The sequence below is a fragment of the Mus pahari genome, chromosome 13, assembly GCF_900095145.1.
Source record: "Mus pahari chromosome 13, PAHARI_EIJ_v1.1, whole genome shotgun sequence".
NCBI classification, from domain to species: domain Eukaryota; kingdom Metazoa; phylum Chordata; class Mammalia; order Rodentia; family Muridae; genus Mus; species Mus pahari.
Genome location: NC_034602.1, coordinates 78,487,428 through 78,506,325, shown reverse-complemented (window position 1 = coordinate 78,506,325; position 18,898 = coordinate 78,487,428). Strand labels below are relative to the sequence as shown.

The following is an 18,898-nucleotide window of genomic DNA, read 5'->3' as shown; positions in this document are numbered from 1 at the left end:
AACTCAGAAATCCGCCTGCCTCTGCCTCCCGAGTGCTGGGATTAAAGGCCTGCGCCACCAGGCCCGGCTTCCACTGTGTTTCTAATCATGAAGAAAATGCATCTAGCTATTTACACTCCGTGTGATATTACTTGCAATTTTTTTTAACCTTTTTATTGCTTCTTTGTGAGTTTCACATCATTCACCCAAGTCTCACTCATCTTCCCCCTTCCCTCAGACCAGCCCTCCACCCTTGCAGCCTTGTGGAAGCTGCAGTGTGTCACAGTGTGTCCCCTTTGTCCACACTTCTTTACTTGCAAACATTCATTGCAATGACTCGTTAGTCTGGTTGAAGGCCTGTGGCTTCTGCTACCCTGGTAGTCCTGGAACCTCACTGGGACCCCTGTTGTTGCCCTGTGTCCTGGAGATCCTGTAGTTTTGGATCTGTAGGACCAGCCCCTTCATGCACTCCAGCAGTTCATCAGAAGGATAGATGCTGAGGTGGGCCAATTCAAAGCCCTGAATCTGAGCCTGAGAGGTATGTGATCTGGTCAGCCCACTGGCTCTCCCACTCTCAGACCCTCAGGGCAGGCTCACCAGTAACTCTTGAAACTATGGACAGCTCTATCCTGCTGCCCAGGTAATGAGCAGGGTCCATTTCCTCAAGTTTGTAGCTGGTGAGAGACATGGCCAGTTCTACTCTCCTGACCTCAGGGGCAGCTCCCCTGCCTGCCATAGGTGGTGAGGGATGAGGGAGGTGAAGAGGGCATCTATCCCTCATCCATGCCACAACACAACAGACAGACAAGGGGCTGGACCAGCTCTTTTGCTTTGACACCCTTGAAGCCTGCTTCCCTTCAACTACCACATTCAAAGCCACTTTCCTGTGCTGCCTAGATGAGGTACAGAACCCCCTTTCCCAAATCTTGCATTGCAGCCGGTGAGAGACGGGGCCAGCTCTCTTGCCTGCCATAGGTGTCAAGAGGCAAGAAGGTGGGGATGGAGGCATCTCTTCCTCACCTACATCACTGCACCCAGACAAGTGGCAGGGCCAGCTTACCTGCAATCCCCACATCCAGAGCCAGCTCTACTATGTCACCTAGGTGAGGTACTGGACTCACTCTCCCAAGTGCTGCAGCTGGTGAGGGGCAGGGACAGATCTCCCATGGTCAACCTTGGGGCTGGCTCACTCACAACTCTTGTAATGCTCGAGCCCACTCTCCTGAATATGTCATCTGACTAGGGTTGGAGACTGCAGGGCCAGCTCCCCCTTGATGCCCAGGCGAGAGGTAGGGCCACTTCTGCACATCCCTCACTCCTCAACATGCCCCCGGGCAGCAGCCCAGACCAGGGGTGTCCACCTGGCCTTTGGAGGTAACAGACCCCTATTCTGCAGGGCCCCATACCCAAACATGGCCCTTGTCCTCCACTAGCTACAACACTTGGGAAAGTGAGCCCTACACCTTGCCTAGGCAGCAGGAAAGAGTAGGCCATGGTTTCTGGTGATACTGCCCTGAGGGTTTGAGAGCACAGGGCAAGATCCCACCATAGTCTCAGATGGCATCGCTGGCTACTTACATCAGGCTCTTCCACACTACCCATGAGTCTCCAGTTCTGCCTCTCTTCATTGTGCTCGCATCCTTCGGATTCTCTTTCTCTTCCACTTCTCCACCATTTACTTGTTCCTCTTAGTGGTGCCCATGATATCTGAGTGTCTGAGATTGTCTCAGTAGTGCTATACCCTGCTCATGAATTATGGCACTAGGCAGAGGCCTCTCAGGCCTGCCCCCCAACCTCCAGGAATACATGGCACCAGACTGGTGGTCATCTCAGGCTTGCTCCCTGCCTGGTCTCCATGGCACCAGACTGGTGGTCATCTCAGGCTTGCTCCCTGCCTGGTCTCCATGGCACCAGACTGGTGGTCATCTCAGGCTAGTTCCCTTTCCAGGCCTCCGTGCTGTATTAGTGGTCATGTCAGCTCACTTTTTTTCAGGAAGTGTTAGGCGACTAATCATTCAGATGTTCACAGGTCAGGACACTGAGCTTAGAGAAAGCCTCCCTCTTCGGTGCCACCTCCCGAAGCACAGGTGATACAGAAGCCACTCCTGCAAAGCCTCTAGGGGCAGTTGACTTGTAAATCTTCCATTAACATCTTTATTCAGGTTGGGGAAGTTGCAATCCTCCTCTTAGTTTGCTTAGACATTTTTCTCTCATGGATGTTGAATTTTTCCAAGTTTATTTTGTGCTGTCTATTGAGAAAATTACTGTGACTTTTTTTTTTTTTTAAATCTTTAATTATGTTCTCATGAAACTTTGCATTGTCTGGGCTTCAGTGTGGTACTCACCAAGTTCCCTGGAGGGGGAACATCTGCATTATCTGGAGTATTATATACAAATATATAACCCCAGGGCCTTGTTACCAAATTACTGTCTGTCTGCATTAAATAAATTCATCTTTTTTATATTTAGATGAACTGTAGATTCTGTTTCATTGATAAGAAATAATATAGGTCTTCCGTGAGCTAATATAGACATTTCATGTTATCCTTTCCTGGCTTCCCAAATGAGAAAGCTTCATAAAAATGCAATACAGGAAAGGGTGGGAAATGTAGTTCAGTTGATAGAGCCCTGATCTTGCATGCACAGATCTCTTTGCATCTGCATTGTCTGGAGAGCTTAATTAAAAGCCAGCTATGCTGGCATGCATCTATAATTGTCCCACTCAAGAGGTGGAGGCTGGACTATCAGAAGGTCAGTGTCATTTACTGCTATATGAGTGAGGCCAAGTGTTCCTGGTGAGGGACAGGAACAGATCTCCCATGGGGAGGGAGAAGAAGAGGGGGAGGGGGAGGGCGAGGGAAAGATAGGGGAGAGAGAGAGAGAGAGAGAGAGAGAGAGAGAGAGAGAGAGAGAGAGAGAGAGAAAGGAGTTACAACAACGATGTAGATGTTGATATACTTAAGATTCAGGACAAATCCATCATTTATAGGATTGTTTAGACTACCTTTCAGTCATGCCTACCTTCTTCTTACTCTGCCCCTTTTCTAGTCTCCAGAAACTGTTAAAAATGTCATTTATTTGTATACTTTTACCATTTGAAGAACATGGTAGAGGGTAGAGAGATGGCCCATTGGTAGAGGGCTCAAGTTCAATTTTCAGCAGTCCTGTTGTGTGGCTCAGAACTACCTGTACCTGGAACTCCAGTTCCAGGGAATCTGGTGCTCTCTTCTGTTATGTGAAGGTACCTGCACTCACATGTCCCCACAAAGACACAGACACAGACACAGACACACTCACACAGACATACACTGTTTTTTTTTTTTTTTTTTTTTTTTTTTTTTAGTTCTTATACCCACAGATAAGTGTAGTCCTTACCAACTTCACTAATGAAGCTTCTCTTTGCAACAAGCAGCAAAGACCATTATAGAATACTACAGCCAATCAAAATGCAGAGTTGTGGATCCTGGTCTTGTCGGACTCATCTGTAATGCATTTCCATCACCTAAAGCTCAGAAATCACTGTGGAGGAAGGGGTGTAAAGATTATAAGAGCCAGAGAATAAGCGGGTTTTCTGTGAAAGTAGCTTTCAGAAACATCAGAGGCTGCACCCATATGGTCTCACCACCAAGGCTCCCTACATACGACCTGAAAAAGGACAAAACAATGGATATGTGAAAGTGAATGGGGGAAGACTCATGAGAACTCAACCCCATAAGGAATGCTGGGGGCCAGAAAAAGAGTCTTCCCCAGGGAATACCACACCGATTGATTATCTAATACAAAGTGACCGACCCTGAAAATAGGCACATTATACATTGGAGTGAGATGGCTGTACTTCTGTATTTAGAAATATATGTACGTGTACATATATGTATGTAGCAACATTAATGAAAAAGAGGACTGAGAATTGTAAGGAGAGTGAAGAGGTGTATATGGGTGGGTTTGGAGGGAGGAAAGGACTGGAGTAAATAATACATACAATATACCTTCAAGTCCATGTTAAGAAATGGAGTGCAGTGAAGAAGAAATAAATCAAAGTAAAATTTAAAAAAATTAAAGAAAAACATTCCCAGAAAACTAAATACATGAACTCATGCTCACTTAGGGACTGGGTCCATCAGTAGTTTGCCAGTTTCTGTGTCAAATAGTCTCTTAAGAGGATGTAATAGTCCTTAGTTAACTACTTCCCTGTTCCATCCATCCATCCATCTACCCATCAATCTATCCATTCACCTACCTATCCATCATCCATCCATCCATCTGTCCATCCATCCATCCATCCACCCACCCATCCATCTATCCATTCACCCACCTATCCATCCATCCATCCATCCATCCATCCATCCATCCATCCATCCATCCACCCACCTGCCCATCCCTCTATCTATCTATCTATCTATCTATCTATCTATCTATCTATCTATCTATCTATCTATCTTTCTGTTATTGGTTTTGGTTGTTCTGAAACCTTCCTTCATAAGTAGTTTTTATTTTAAAGAATGTAATTTTTTCAGTCCTTTGTGTTAACTGCTACAGAATGAGATTACTGGTTACATCTTATTGTCTCTTTAGCTTACAAGTCAGCCCACTCTTTTCCAAGATGGGCGTTGTACTTTACATACACTTGACATATACTTGGCACATGTGTGAGCAGTCTCTCCACTGTTAAGTGATGTTATCTCTGGACAGCCCTTCTGATAGGAGAAAGATTGCCCTCTGTCCTTTCAGTTTGGATTTCGCTGGTGACAAGTGGCCTGCCCATGCATATTTAATAGTCATAGCTCCTCCAGACATGTAAAAATGTGTTCATGACTTATTCCATTTTCTGCTTGACTTTTTTCTCCCCCCCTTCTCCATTTTTTCAGACTGATTTATTGGAACACTTCCCCTCCCCACACATTTATTTTCAAGTCTTTATCAGATGACTCCAGTCATCTTAATGTCAGAATCCATTTTCTTTTTCAGTTTAGTTTGATATTTTCCAGGCTTTTACGGTGATGAGTGATTTTTTTTTAAATTGAAATTTGATTTTTTTTTTCATGTGTTATGATAGTTTGGATCTTTCCAAAATCTGTTTTAACTGACTTTTTTTTTTCTTTCTTTCTGACATCGCTGTGACAGATGGAGTGAGGGAAAGGGCTACCCTGGTGCAGCCAGATGAATCACTTGGCTGCTAGTTACACCTAAGGACAGTGACTGCTCATTGCTGCTGTGGGGTCTGAGTGGGAATCTGCCTCTCTATCCTTACTCTAATCGTGCTGTGTTGATCTCCACGGAGAGCTGACCTCATTGTGCAGTGGTGAAAGTCCTGTTAACTCATGTACCGTGGCCACCCCGGTGGGGAGAGGGAAGTTAATTATCCCCATGAGCCTGTTCATCTTCTACGTGATCCTACTGACAACACAGAAGAGTCAGAAAGGGCTGGTTGCTAACTGGTATGAAACTCCTCTCTCTCCACTTAAGGTTTTTACTCACGTGGAAATGTTGAAAAAGACTGGGAACCCCCCCCCCTGAGAAAATGGGAGTCTAAACTCTCCCCTTAGCCTGGGGTAAGCATGGCTGTCTTGGTCTTGAATATTCCCGTACCTTTGGCTGAACCACAGCCCTTATTATCTAAGTGTGGCATATTTAATTATTCCTACTTGCGCACTTCTTGTGCACAGCTCTGATATTTCTGTTCTATGTGTCTTATGATAATTGTATAGTAATCTCTCCCTCATTATACTTTAGTATCAGAGATTGCAGGTGAATTTGACGTATGTCAGACTGACTTCTGTCTTTCAGTTTGTCATTGTGTATTTTTATTTGTTTTCTTTTTCAGACAACTTCTTAGAATGTAATGTAGGCTTTGGACTAAGGCCCTTGGCAAAGTCTCTTGTGTCCTAGAATTGCAGCCATGTGTCACTGACACTGCGTGTAGATTCTGATCCCTAGTTTCTTTCTTTTTTTTTTTTTATTGTTTTTTACATTTTTGTAATGAACGGTAGTCATTTTCACTCTGGTAGTCGCCTTCTCTTATTACCCTTCACTTTCCCCACTGACACTTTTCTTCTTCCCAATGAGTCTGTCTTCTATCTTTGTGTGTGTGTGTGTATGTGTGTGTGTGTATGTATGTATGACTCTCAAGATTTACATGTATCAGAGGCACTAGCACTGAAGAAAGTGACATACTATCTCCTAGTCACTACTAACTATCCATTGTCCCTTGAAGAGGGGCAGAACCTTACAAGCCCCCCATGCTTCCAGGAGGAAATGGTGAAGAACCCAGCACTGTGTGAGTTTTGTACAGATAACTCCAGCTGTTGAGTTCATGACTGTGATGACCATACGGTACCCCAAGGGTGTCATTTTACGTCACCCCTTCCCAACTACTGGCTCATCCATTCCCTTTGTCCGCTCTTCCCCAGTGTTCCTTGAGCTTTGAATAGGGTACCTTCGACGGCAACCCATCCAGGACAGAGAACGTCACAATCATTTATTCTCAGCATTTGGAAAAGTGAACTAGTGTCCACTGCAGGAAGGAGCTCCTCTGATGAATCCGTAGAGCAGCCGTGATCTAGGGCTCTAACGATACAAATGGGTTTAGAAGGCCATTTGGCTACATTCCCTCTTAGCAAAGCAAGCTCTTGACCAGGTTTATAGTAAATGGCATGAGGTCTGTCCTGTGGAGCTGGCTGGCATCAGATCCAAGCTGAGAGCCATGAGTACCCTCATAACATTCAGGTCATTGTTGTTCCAGCGAGCGTATCTTGCCTGACAAGTCGCCATTGTATTTCACAGGGTGCACATCAGGGGAAAACTGTCGATGACTTGTATTTCCCAGCCGACTGCATAACACCTTCTGGTCTGATGAAAGCGAGCCAGTAGGGCAGAAGCTTCCAACTCAGTTCCAGCTTAAGTTTTCCATATCCTGCAACCAAAATGTATGATGTCTTCAGCAATAATGACCCGTTTCTTAACGTGAAACGAATTATTACTTGGGCCTTCACGAGGTGCTTACCTTTTGATGATGGTTGTAGGGTGATTCATCAGTGGATAAAGAATTACATTTCACCCTTCCTTCTTACTGTTTTATGTGCAGCATATCCAATATTTATTCCCATTGGATCACTTTTTGGCACAACCTTGGTTTTCCTGTTATACATTTCAATTCATCCAAACTTCACAGTAAAAAAACCCAACAAACAAACAAACAACAACAAAACCCTCAGTGATTATCTCCAATAGATTTGATTATTTTTTATCTTTTTCTCCCAGTGAATATTGAGGTTGGGCCAAGGTAACATTGTTAGGTAACCAACTTTAAAGAAATTTATAACAGGCACTGGTAGATTAATTAGCCCATTTAGTGATGGAAGTAGGACCCCATCTCCCCTTTTTTGGATGTAGAAATGAGTTACGTGTATGTTCAAAAGTGCTGTGTAGGTACCTCAGTATGTTTTATAAGCCCACAGTAAATAGCTCTGCATGTTTTTAAAAGATACTCGCTGCCATGGGTCTTTCTGTACTTGGCATAAATTCTGCAGTAACAAAGGTTGAATTTCATTTTCAGAAGAAAAATGATCAGTATGTAGTTTGGTTTTTTTTATAGGCTTCTTTTCTTCTATGGAGCATGGAATTTTGGCTTCAGCAAAACTCACTTGCCATGGAACCGAGGATATATGAATATCAGAATATTTATAAAAACATTATTGCACCTTATTTGCCATGTATACGGTGGTATTCTCCTGTTCCCAGACCAAGATTTCCAGATGTGAAAGCCCATTCTTGTTTCTAGGCTCTCCTTGTACTTATTTCAGGAATCCCAAGTATCTGTTTTAGTTACATGGCTCTCCATACCGTGGCTTAAGACTAGGGAGATGTGATGTTTCCTCTTTCATGTTCTTCCATGGAAGAGCTCGGTTTGGGGACCCCTGTACTTTACAAATGTATTAATGACTGGGAGGTATTTTGTTTATGTATGTCATCTCTATATATCCTTACATTAAAACCCAAAGCTGAAAAAAGTTTAGTCCATTGATCCCTTAATTTATTATAAAATAGCAATAGTAAAAGCATATTTTTTTTAAAAAAAAAAACTAAACCCTATATACATGAATATGAGTAACTTTTTATAAAGTGTCTGTATTTTCACAAACATCCATCGATACATTTTTAACTTCCAACCTCTTAATATCGGGTTTCATGGAACATGACTTTTCCTATCATTTAGTTAAAATAGACAAAGAACATCTTGACTTCTAGTTAGGTTTCTATTAAGATGTGATGAAACACTGTGACCAAAAGCTACTTGGGGAGGAAACGGTTTATCTGGTCATCCATCCTGCCTTCAGTTCATCTCTGAGGGAAGAAGAAGCAGGCATTCAAGCCAAGCAGGAGATGGGGGTTAGGAACTAAAGTAGACATCAGGAAGGGGTGTTGCTTATTGGCTTGCTCCCCATGGCTTGCTCAGTGTGCTTTCTTATACAGCCAAGGATCAACCAGCTCAGGGGAGGCACCTTCTCAGTGCTCTGGGCCTTCCTACATCAGCCACAGCAACCGTCAATCAAGGCCAATCTGGTGGAGACCATTTTCTCAGCTGAGGTTCCTCTTCCTAGGTGACTCTAGCTCGTGTCAAGTTGAACAAAAAATAGTTAGGACATCTAAATGTGTTACAAATGAGAGAGGATGGTTTATTTATTTTTTAATATAACATGCTCTTTTCATATAAGGATAAACAGAGTTTGGATCTCAAAGAATACCTTTAAAAGAATGAGTCCCAGGTATCACTAGAAGTTCACCAACCCCAAATTGCAAAATCATTTTTGCTATCTAGTACTTACTTAAGGAGTTGGATATAAGTTTTAAAGTAAACACTTGTTTCATGTTACTTTACTTTTTCTTTGAAATGTAGTTTAAAGTAGAAAACACTGGGGGAAGTCTTTGATGCAGGGGCTGGAGAGGTAGCTGGTGATTAAGAGCATTTCCCCCTCTTGCAGAAGACCACAGTTCAGTTCTCAGGACCCACAGTGGGTGGCTGTATTCTAGTCCCAGTGGATCTGGCACTCTCTCTTGCTTCATTGGGTATGTATGTGGCACATATACATTCATATAGGCTCACACATACACATAAATTCTGTTTCTAGGGGGCTAAGGGCCAGATGCCAGGGAGACTGGAGGGAAGTTGGTTTTATTAATAGCCAGGTAGGTCCTGGATGCTGTGTAAGGCCCTTAGTGTGTACTATCTCATTAAGTCCCATAAGTCCCATAAATCACTGCTGTCGACTTCAGCAATGGAGGAAATGGATCATCTGCTGCTGGGAACTAGCCTTACCACACTATTTCTTTGGGTTGGTGTTGTGATTCAAAACATTTCAGAATAGCATAGTCTCTTTGTATCAGGTTTCACAAGCCTCTTTGGCTACATTATTTTTTTTAATATTTTATTATTATTTTCTTTATTTACATTTCAAATGCAATCCCAAAAGTTCCGTATACCCCCTGCCCCTGCTCCCCTACCCACCCACTCCCACTACTTGGCCCAGGTGTTCCCTTGTGCTGGGTCATATAAAGTTTGCAAGACCAAGGGGCCTCTCTTCCCAGTGATGGCCGATTAGGCCATCTTCTGCTACATATGCAGCTAGAGACACAAGCTCAGGGGGTACTGGTTAGTTCATATTGTTGTTCCACCTACAGGGTTGCAGCTCTTTGGCTACATTATTGACTGATTAGCTGTTTCTGTGTCCTTTTTTTTTTTAAATTGAAAAATAGATGTCTTTCATATGATATATTCCGATTATGGTGTTCCCTCCCCCAACTCTTCCCAGATCCTTCCCACTTCCATACCCACCCAAATCCACATCCTCTCTCTATTACTCATTAGAAAATCAACAGGTAATTACAAAATAATGATAAAAATAAAATAAGATAAAGGAAACAGATTAGAATAGGACAAAGTAAACAAACACACAGGGGGAAAGAGTCAAAGAAAAAGCAGGAAGCACATATAGGTGCAGAGATGCACACATTTACACACAGAGAAAACCCCCAACAACAACATCAGAAACTAGACTGTATAAACAAAAGACCTGTAAGGTTAAAAAAAAAAATCCAGATGAGGCATTATAAGACAAAACCAAAACCAAACCAAACAAAAAACCAAAAACAAACAAAACAAAACACCTCCAAAAATACCACTGAGTTCACTTTGTGTTAGCCTTCTGCTGCTGGGTATGGGGTCTGACTTTAAGTGTGGTTTGCATACCCAGTGGAACTCTGTTGGAGAAAACAGACTTTTCATTTGTAAGCAGTAGGAGATAGCTCCGGTGTTGGGGATGGGGCTTGCGTCTACTTCCTCTTGGTGCTGGGGACCCCATCTGGCTCAGAGCCCTGCAGGTCCTTTGCCTGCTGTCTCAGTCTCTGGGAGTTCCTATGTGCAGAAGTCCTGTAGTGTCTAGGGGGCCTTGTTTCCTTGGTGCCCTCCAAACCCACCGACTGTTAGAATCTTTCCCTCCACTCTTCCAAAGAGTTCTCTGTGCCCCAAGGGGAGAGATGTCATGGAGACACCCAGTTTCGAACTTAGTGTTTCAAGGTCTCTCACTCTGCACATTGTTCAGTTAGTTGTGGATGTCTGTATTCGTTGCCATCCACTACCTTCTCTGACGATGTCCGAACAAGGCGTTGATCTATGAATACAGCAGAACGATGTTAGGAGTCATTTTGTTGCTATGTTCCATTGGCAGAATGGAAGTATTTGATTTTTCCCTAGGTCCATGTTACTGTGTCTTTTAAATGTATATCTGAATAGATATACATTAAAATAAAATTAAAATAAAAAGTATTTTTTATCTTTATTGAAAAAACAAACACAATATTCATTCGTGCTTCCACCAGGGGGCGCAAGAGTGCTAACCTGTTAAGTACATAATGATCTATAATTGATTGTGATTGTAGTATGATTTATAATTATACATTAGCAAGTTGTATAAGAGACATTCTGAACAATTCATCAATTATTATTCCCGGCCATAAAGATGCTATGTGATCTTTTCCCTGAAACCCAGGAAGGAGATTCTTCCCTAAATATGAAAAATGAGATGCAATGGGGCTGGCAAATTGAAACATGAATCACGTGATATGAATTTGAAAAATAAGCTGTGAACCACAACGTCAAGCAGGTTATGATTGTTCGTTGTTGGTTTTCTCAAATGCGTCTCGGTTTTAACGTTATTAGTTTAATCTGTTATGATCTCTTCGAAGCATTAGTATTTGAAAAACTTATACCTCCCTGTGGCATTATTGATGCTTTTGTGATACAGTTTATAAGGATTTTTGTATTTAGATAATGACTTTGAAAATGACTACTTTGAGGAGAGCCCCTTAATATAATTGAGTCACCAAGATCATAGTATGATCGAGAGCCATGGGGATAATTTTTAGTAAAGTTGTGAAGTACCTTGAAAAAGAACAGGGCTTGAGGACTCTAAAACGTATGCATACTTACTTATACCTTTAAAGATATTTGTATTTGAGCAGGAATTCGGGGTATTACGATTTATCATTCTGAAGAGTCCTGCACGTTTGGCCTTTCAAAGGGTAATGTGCGGGTTCTCGAGGTGCAGGGCTGCAGTATTAATGGCAAGGCACAAAGCTGGGAGGTGGGTATGAATTCACCGCTGCGGACTGAACACTTAACCATGGAGTCTGAAGAGGCTGGGGTGGCTAAGGATGGCTCTTCTGGGTTAGGCAGTTACGGAAAATCAAAGAGAGAAGCAAGTTTTATTTCTGGAGAGAGAAATGAAAACAAAATAAAATGCAACCCTGAAACAGCATTCAAGAACAGAACCTTCATCGTGCCAGGGATGTTGAAATACTACCATCTTTCATCAACAAACAAGGAAGTAGCTTTGGAGGGGTTGTGTGTCCTACCTGTGTGTGATCACAAGCTAGGAACTGGTGGGGATGAGACTTGAAACTTTGTCTCTCTGGGCTAAAGGCACATACACCCTTTTCCATGATAGATGACACTCAGGGATATACACAGAGAAAGGACAAAGGCTGATAGTGTGGGTAGTACATTATTATTGGAATTTATATTACATTATTATGTAAAATAAATCCTTCAGAGATAGATAAGGAGATGTCCCTGGAGAGATGGAGGGGGTGTAAGATAAAGTTATTGCACCCAAGGAAAGGAAAATGTGTCCCCATCGGATCTCATTCTTTCTAGAAATTATTCTCCGGATGCATCAAATTCTAAACGTGGGGACGAAGCCATGTTTTGATGCATGTATGTATAATGTTATAATGCATGTATGTATAATGTTCAGATCAGTGTAGGCATATCTTTCCCCGCCAGTACTAGTTGTTTTTATAAGAAGAACTTTCAAAATCTTTCTAACCTTTGGAAGCATATGGCACACCATTGTCCAGAACCACCCTGTTTTGTGGTCGCGATAGAACGTCTTCATCATGTCTCTTACTTAGATGCCACTGATCACTGACCTCTTCTCTCCACCCCGATCTCATCATTATTAGAGTAAAATCTGATTCCTCATAGTTGTTCCAAGGCAATGGCTGAGAGCAGCCTCTGCCCACCTTCCTGGGCCTTCTTCTCTCCCTGGTTGACTGTTCTCTCGACCTGATCAGCTGTGTCTTTGCCCCTGACCTGGTTGGCTCTGTTTAGCCTCTTTGGCCTTCTTGTTCTCGTTGGAATTAGCGAACTCGATCACTAGTGTTTTCTTCTACATGGTTGGCTCCTTTTGAGCCTTCAGACTTTTTCTGCAAGTATTTCATAGGTAGAAAACACTCTGGAGACCTCTCTCATGTCTCCTGGGTCAGGGTCACTTCAGTACCTTTACCGTCGTGAACACAAACATGTTTGTTTACGTCCTCTTTCTTCTGAATGAGATTGTAGATCTCTTGCGGGCCAGTGGTTTTCTGTCTGATACACACACCATCACCTCCCAGTACCTCTGTGGGGCACTTGGCATGCCTTGAAAGCCCAGTGCTTCGAGGACGCTAGTAAGCCTTCCTGTGTGCATGGCTCCTTGGCCATTCTCAGTCACACTCCTTTACGCACACCCCTGAAATTCCAAGGATAAAGGTCACACAGTTTAAATTCTAATAAGTTGTAAGACTTCCTTTCTCCACTGGCTCATGGGTTCCTGGTTTGTCACTTCATAGAGCTTCTTTTTGTTTTTGTACCGTTGTGGGAATCCACATCTCACGAACAGTCAGGTTGGTACTTTTTACTCTTGGTCATTGCCAACAGTTTAGATTGAATTCGTTGGGAGATTCTCACAAATCTCTCATTCCTAGCACTTTGCCCGGGTAATGTAAATGTCTAGTACAATGTCAATGACCAATACTGTTACTAGTGATTTAAAATTTTCAGCTAAAAGTGTGGGCATTTTATAAAAAGTATTTTTAGTTTTTATAGGTTTCAAAACAGACCCTATCTTTCCCACCCACATGCCCACAAATTTCAACCTTTAAGAAATGTTTGGTTGCTGACAGATGAGGCTAGAAATGGGGGTATGAGTATGAGTGTCATCCCATACTGAATTTAAAATTTAAATACCAGGTTGGAGAAACAGAGCCAACCTGTAAGCTTTTGACCCCTACAGCTCCCCTGGATCTGGGTGAGGCTGGGACTGGGGCAGAGGCAGGGACCGACTCTGGGGCCCAGCATCTCCCTTTTACCCTTACTTTTATTTGATAAAGCAACCAGTGTTCCATGCGGCCTCCAACGTTTTGGTTTGGGGATTGAGAGAGTGAGCAGCAGGTAGCTGTGACGCAGGTTTGCACAGTCCCCGAGCCGCACACACTTTAAGCCAACAGAACTAGTGAAAGACTACAGTGTATGACTTGAATCTGCGCTGTTTAGATGGAACTGCCCCTGAGCAATAAAAGCACGTTTATACCAAGTCCTTAAGAAGTTTAGACTGGAGGGCTGTCTCCAGAAACTGGCCCCTCCTTGCGCCAAGACCCATGTGTTTGTCTTGGCTGGCTGGCTGTGTCTGCTTGGCCAGGGCGAATGCCTGGATGTTAAATTGATGAAACACAGGGCCGTTGATACTTCTCAGTGAGGCTTCTATTTGGTTAATGGCAGGGTAGCTCCCTTTGCTGCTAGCCACCTGTAAGTGGTCAAGTAGAAAAAAGCTAAATGCAGAGATGTGGAAGAGGAAATCTTTCTTCAAAACAACAACAAAACCCCCTTACAAATGTATCATTTATATTTGCCTGTTTTAATATCGAAAATAGGTTTAAATACACTGAAGAAGATGGTAAATAGAATCACCTCAGGTCTATCTCAACAGGATTTGAGCAGCATAAGGTTGACAGGGGGGAGACTGACGATCTTTTAATATGGTTAGAGATTTGAGGAGCTGTGGGAAACATCATTAGAACAGCAAGCCCTGGGAAGGTTCTAGAGAAAGGAGTTTCCTCCAGGTGATAGTGGCTATTTCTGTTTGGCATAAATACTGAACTGTAGATAAACTGGCAAAGATGTTAGGGTCTGGCTTTTCCAAGTTTGAGCATTTGACAGCTTCACACAGCTTCACTCCTGTGAAAGTGAAAGGGACTTGTGTTCGGTGGCATGGGCCCATACTCTAGGCGGCTGTCAGTCTGCAGGACTCCATGTGAGTTTAGCAGCCACGGGCTCTCCCAGAGCTTTTCAGAGTCATCAGCACAGAAGGGAAGGAAATGCGGACAGCGTTTGTCATTCTGATTTTTTTTCAGAAGGGAATTATAGTATTGCTTGGGTTCTTACAGGTGTCAACAGCCCATGGCTTTATCAGTCGTCCGTTTCATCTATTCAGTGGTCCCAAACATCCTGCCCTTTCCCATCTCTGTGGATGGTACATTTGATCTATTGTTTTCATTCAATATTTTTTTTAAAGAATTTTTTATTAGATATTTTCTTTATTTACATTTCAAATGCTATCCCCTTTCCTAGTTTCCCCTCTGAAAACCCCCTATCGCCTCCCCCTCCCCCCTGTTCCCCATCCCACCCACTCCTGCTTCCTGGCCCAGGCATTCCCCCTATACTGGGGCATAGGCCCTTCACAGGACCAAGGGCCTCTCCTCCCATTGATGACCGACTAGGCCATCCTCTACTATATATGCAGCTAGAGCAATGAGTCTCAGCATGTGTTTTCTTTGATTGGTGGTTTATTCCCAGGTGATACCTTCTCAATGGCAGTGTGAAGGTTTCCAGGGCTGGGATCTCTAGTCCCTTGTCTATCGTTTAATCCTCTGTGCCAAGGAGAGTGTCTAGGATATGATAGATGCTTATCAGAGTGAACTGAATGGTATCTGTAAATAATAAAAGGAACAATTAAGAAGGGGGTGGAAGATATAATGATTGCTTCCAAGGTATTCGTATTCACTGCACAGCTTGGTAAAGCAACGGACATTTTCAATTTAGTACATGTGGGATTTTTATTGGTGTTTAAAAAAATCAGTTTCCTAAAGCAGGCCAGTCACTGATACCAAGTACCTGGAACCATGAAGTTAGTCACAGATCAAGGGACACGGAAAGACTCCACTGTAGGTTGGACAGGAATTGAGCAGAGAGATTACATTTGTTTTAATAAAAGTATAGAGTATTGCCTTGGCAATTTTACCATCGGCCCCTAATACTATACTGAATTTTTTTTTCTGCCCACCATACCTTTCATTGCCCAAGGGGAAGGGCTTCTCAGCTTTATAATTTTCATTAGTTGTCTCTGTGTGTTGTCAGGGCGTACTTGCATTCCTGGTGCTGTAGCACACGCCACCATAAACAGATGGTATTCACTGAAGAAAACACTTCCCTCTCCATGAACGGAGCAAATCTTGAAAGAGCATGTTTGATACATGACAGATGGTCTGAGAAGTAGCCTGTCAATTTAAGATGTATGGTGATGGGCCAGTGAGCCACCTGTAAGGAACTCTACCCATTTCTTTCCAAGTTGATATCTTTTCCTATATGATGCCGACTTTCTGTAAGCCTCGAATCCTGGCATGTTTTCTACTTCATGTTTTATGAATTGACTTTGATGGCACAGACATATGTATCTGAAGTTTTTCTAATGGTCATTCTGAGAACTAGATAGTTCTGGACACGGTTGTTCATGTTTCAGGTGTGGGCGCTTGGCTTCTATGTAGTTTACTGGTAGAGGTGATGTGGTGGCTGTCTGAGCACCTGCAGTTTGCTGTTTCTTGTGGCTACCCGTCTTAGGATGAATTCCCACAGAGAGACAGTGCAGAACATTTTTATAGTTCTTGATTTATGAGTATATGATAATATTTTATGATGATATCTTTGGTCTTCTAAGGTTTTATTTTTAAGGTTATTTAACATTTGTTGTGGCGAACTTTCTTTTCCATACATTATTGAAAAAGGGATTCCCTAAATTTTAAAGTAAGCGACAACTGGTTATGAGTTTCACTCCTGTGCCTGTTTTGGTGTGGTTCTTTGTTAGTTTTCTTGCAGCCTAATTTTAGTGATCAATTAATTTCCATAAATTGGATATCTCACTTTTTTTTTTTCAGTAAGTGTAGACATCTTTATGCTTGGATAACACTTAAAATGACATTGTTCTATTTCTCTGTCCTTGTGAGGGCTCTGTAATTTATCATTTCTGAGGGCTTTTATAAAAGTTCTTTCCTCTTTCCTGAAACAATTGTGGCTCTTGACATTGTCTTTAAGTTGTTAGGCCACTTGTTTTCCTATGTTCTGTGGTACATAATTATTCCCCCAGTAGCTCCGCGGTGCTACAGAAGAGCAGAGAAAACAGGCAGTTCATCTGCAGCAGCTCTGATAACCACATCAGGAGACCTGTGATTGTTTAACACAGCCAAATTCAAGGCCAAAACATGGTACAATATGAGCAGATTTTCTCAAGTGCTAGGATCTCCCTACTCAGTTAACTCCAAGACGATGATGTTTCTGTTGACATTAGGATGACGGTAGCTCTTAGTCATGGTAACTAGTCATATTGCATGTGCACAGTACCAGAACTCCTGTGTGTTTTCTCTTTGAATTCCATTGCCCACTTTACACAGAGTGGGAGAGTTGAGGCTCTCGGAGGCCTCTGGCTCCAGAGGTGTGCACAGCATTCGCACATGTGTCTGTGTGGCAGTAGTGCACTATGTCCTAGTAGTTTCACGCCACATGAACTTTTAAAAATAATTTGTTTATTTCCAATTACTTTTTTTTTAAAAAAAAAAGTCTTTATTTTTAATTGTACAGATGTGTCTGAATGTCAAAATGCTTTTCATTTTTATCCAAATTACTTTTTTAAAAAAATACTTTAAAATTATATTTATTTATTTTCTGTGTGGTATGTGAGTTCAGGGGTGCATGCACAGTGAGCGTCACTACTTTGGGGAGTCAGTTCTTGCCCTTTGGCTTGTCGAGGGAAGGTCTTCCTCATTGTTTCTGCTCCCCTAGTGTATGTCAGGACAGCTGACCTTCAGACCTCTCACTGACTCTCCCGCCTCTGTCTGCTATCTTGCCTTAGGGTTCCACCTCATGCAATGAGCCTTAAGTCTAATCAGCTCTTGTTTGGTTATTCCCAGAAGTTTTGTGCCCTTATTGCGCTAGTGCATTTTGTAGGCAGAGGCCATCATCATAGATCAAAAGGTTTGTGGTTTGGTTGGTATTTCCCTTTCTCTTCTGGTAGCACACAGAGAGAGTACTTCTTGCACTAAGAACCCTAGTCAGTAGAGGTGAAGGCTCTCTGTAGGTACAAGCTCCACCTCTCTGTGTTTGATTAGATGTTATCTTCAGCACTAGGGCCTTACCATCATTTTGAGGAGAGCAACTAATACCCTTGGCAATAGCCTGCGTTGTTTGAGGGTTCATATGGGGCCCCTTTGGCCAACAACTCAATTAGATGTAACCTACTCCTAGACCTGGAAGTTTCATTTGGTGACAAGAGATGACCTGTTGGGGCATCCATCTCCCCCATTATTTGATCACCCTAATATGTGGATATATGTTAGGAAACTTCTACTCTTTCCATATGACCCCTCAAATGGTGCCCTTTCCCATATCTGTTCCATAATACCTTTCTTCTCTCATCCACCCTGTCTGATCTCCCAGTTCTAGTGCCCTGGACCCCACCCCATCCATAGCTATCTATTCTGTTTTCTTCCTAGGGAGGGCCATAGCACTCCCTTAGTCCCTTACTCTATATCTAACTTCTATGGTTGTATGTATTGTACCCTGGTTATTGAAGACTTAACAGCTGACATCCACATATAAATGAATACATATCATATTTGCCTATTTGAGTCTGCGTTTCCAGGAGTGATTTTTTTTTCTAGTTTCTTCCATTCACAGGTGAATTTCATGATTTCAGGGTTTGTTGTTTTGTTTATTTGTTTTTGCAACTGAATAATAGTTCATTGTGTAAATGTCCCACAATTTTTAAATCTATTCATCTATTAACAGATATCTAGGCTGTTTCAAATTTCTGGATATTATGAAGGAAGCTGCAGTGAACATGATTTAGCAGATGTCTCTAAAGTGGGATGAAGTATCCTTGGGTATATGCCTAAGAGTAGTGTACTGGCTAGTTTGATGTTAACTTGTCACAAACTAGAGTAACCAGAGACAAAAGAGCTCAGTTAAGAAAATGTAAGGCAAGTGGCATAACTGGATCAATTCCCTGCTTCCAGAGAAACCACCACACTGATTTTCATAGTGGCTGTACATGTTTGCACTCTTCACTAGCAATGGCCAACATAAGCTGTCATTTATTTTCACTAATCTTGGACATTCTTACTGGTGTAAGATAAAATCTCAAAGGAGTTTTGTTTTGAGCATGGGAGATCTTTCCATCTTATGAGATCTTCTTCAATTTCTTTCTTTAGGGATTTGAAGTTCTTATCATACAGATCTTTCACTTCCTTAGTTAGAGTCACACCAAGGTATTTTATATTA

General features: G+C 42.4%; 1 protein-coding gene and 1 non-coding gene across 4 annotated transcripts in view; one reads left to right on the top strand and one right to left on the bottom strand.

Moving 5' to 3' along the window:
- Adamts3 (ADAM metallopeptidase with thrombospondin type 1 motif 3) overlaps positions 1 to 18,898 on the top strand; it is a 200,467-nt gene that overhangs the window by 53,292 nt on the left and 128,277 nt on the right. The gene's annotated exons all lie outside the window — the stretch shown is intronic.
- LOC115065273 lies at positions 1,975 to 2,106 on the bottom strand. The gene has a single exon (XR_003845066.1). It is a non-coding gene; the product is annotated as a small nucleolar RNA SNORA17 (small nucleolar RNA).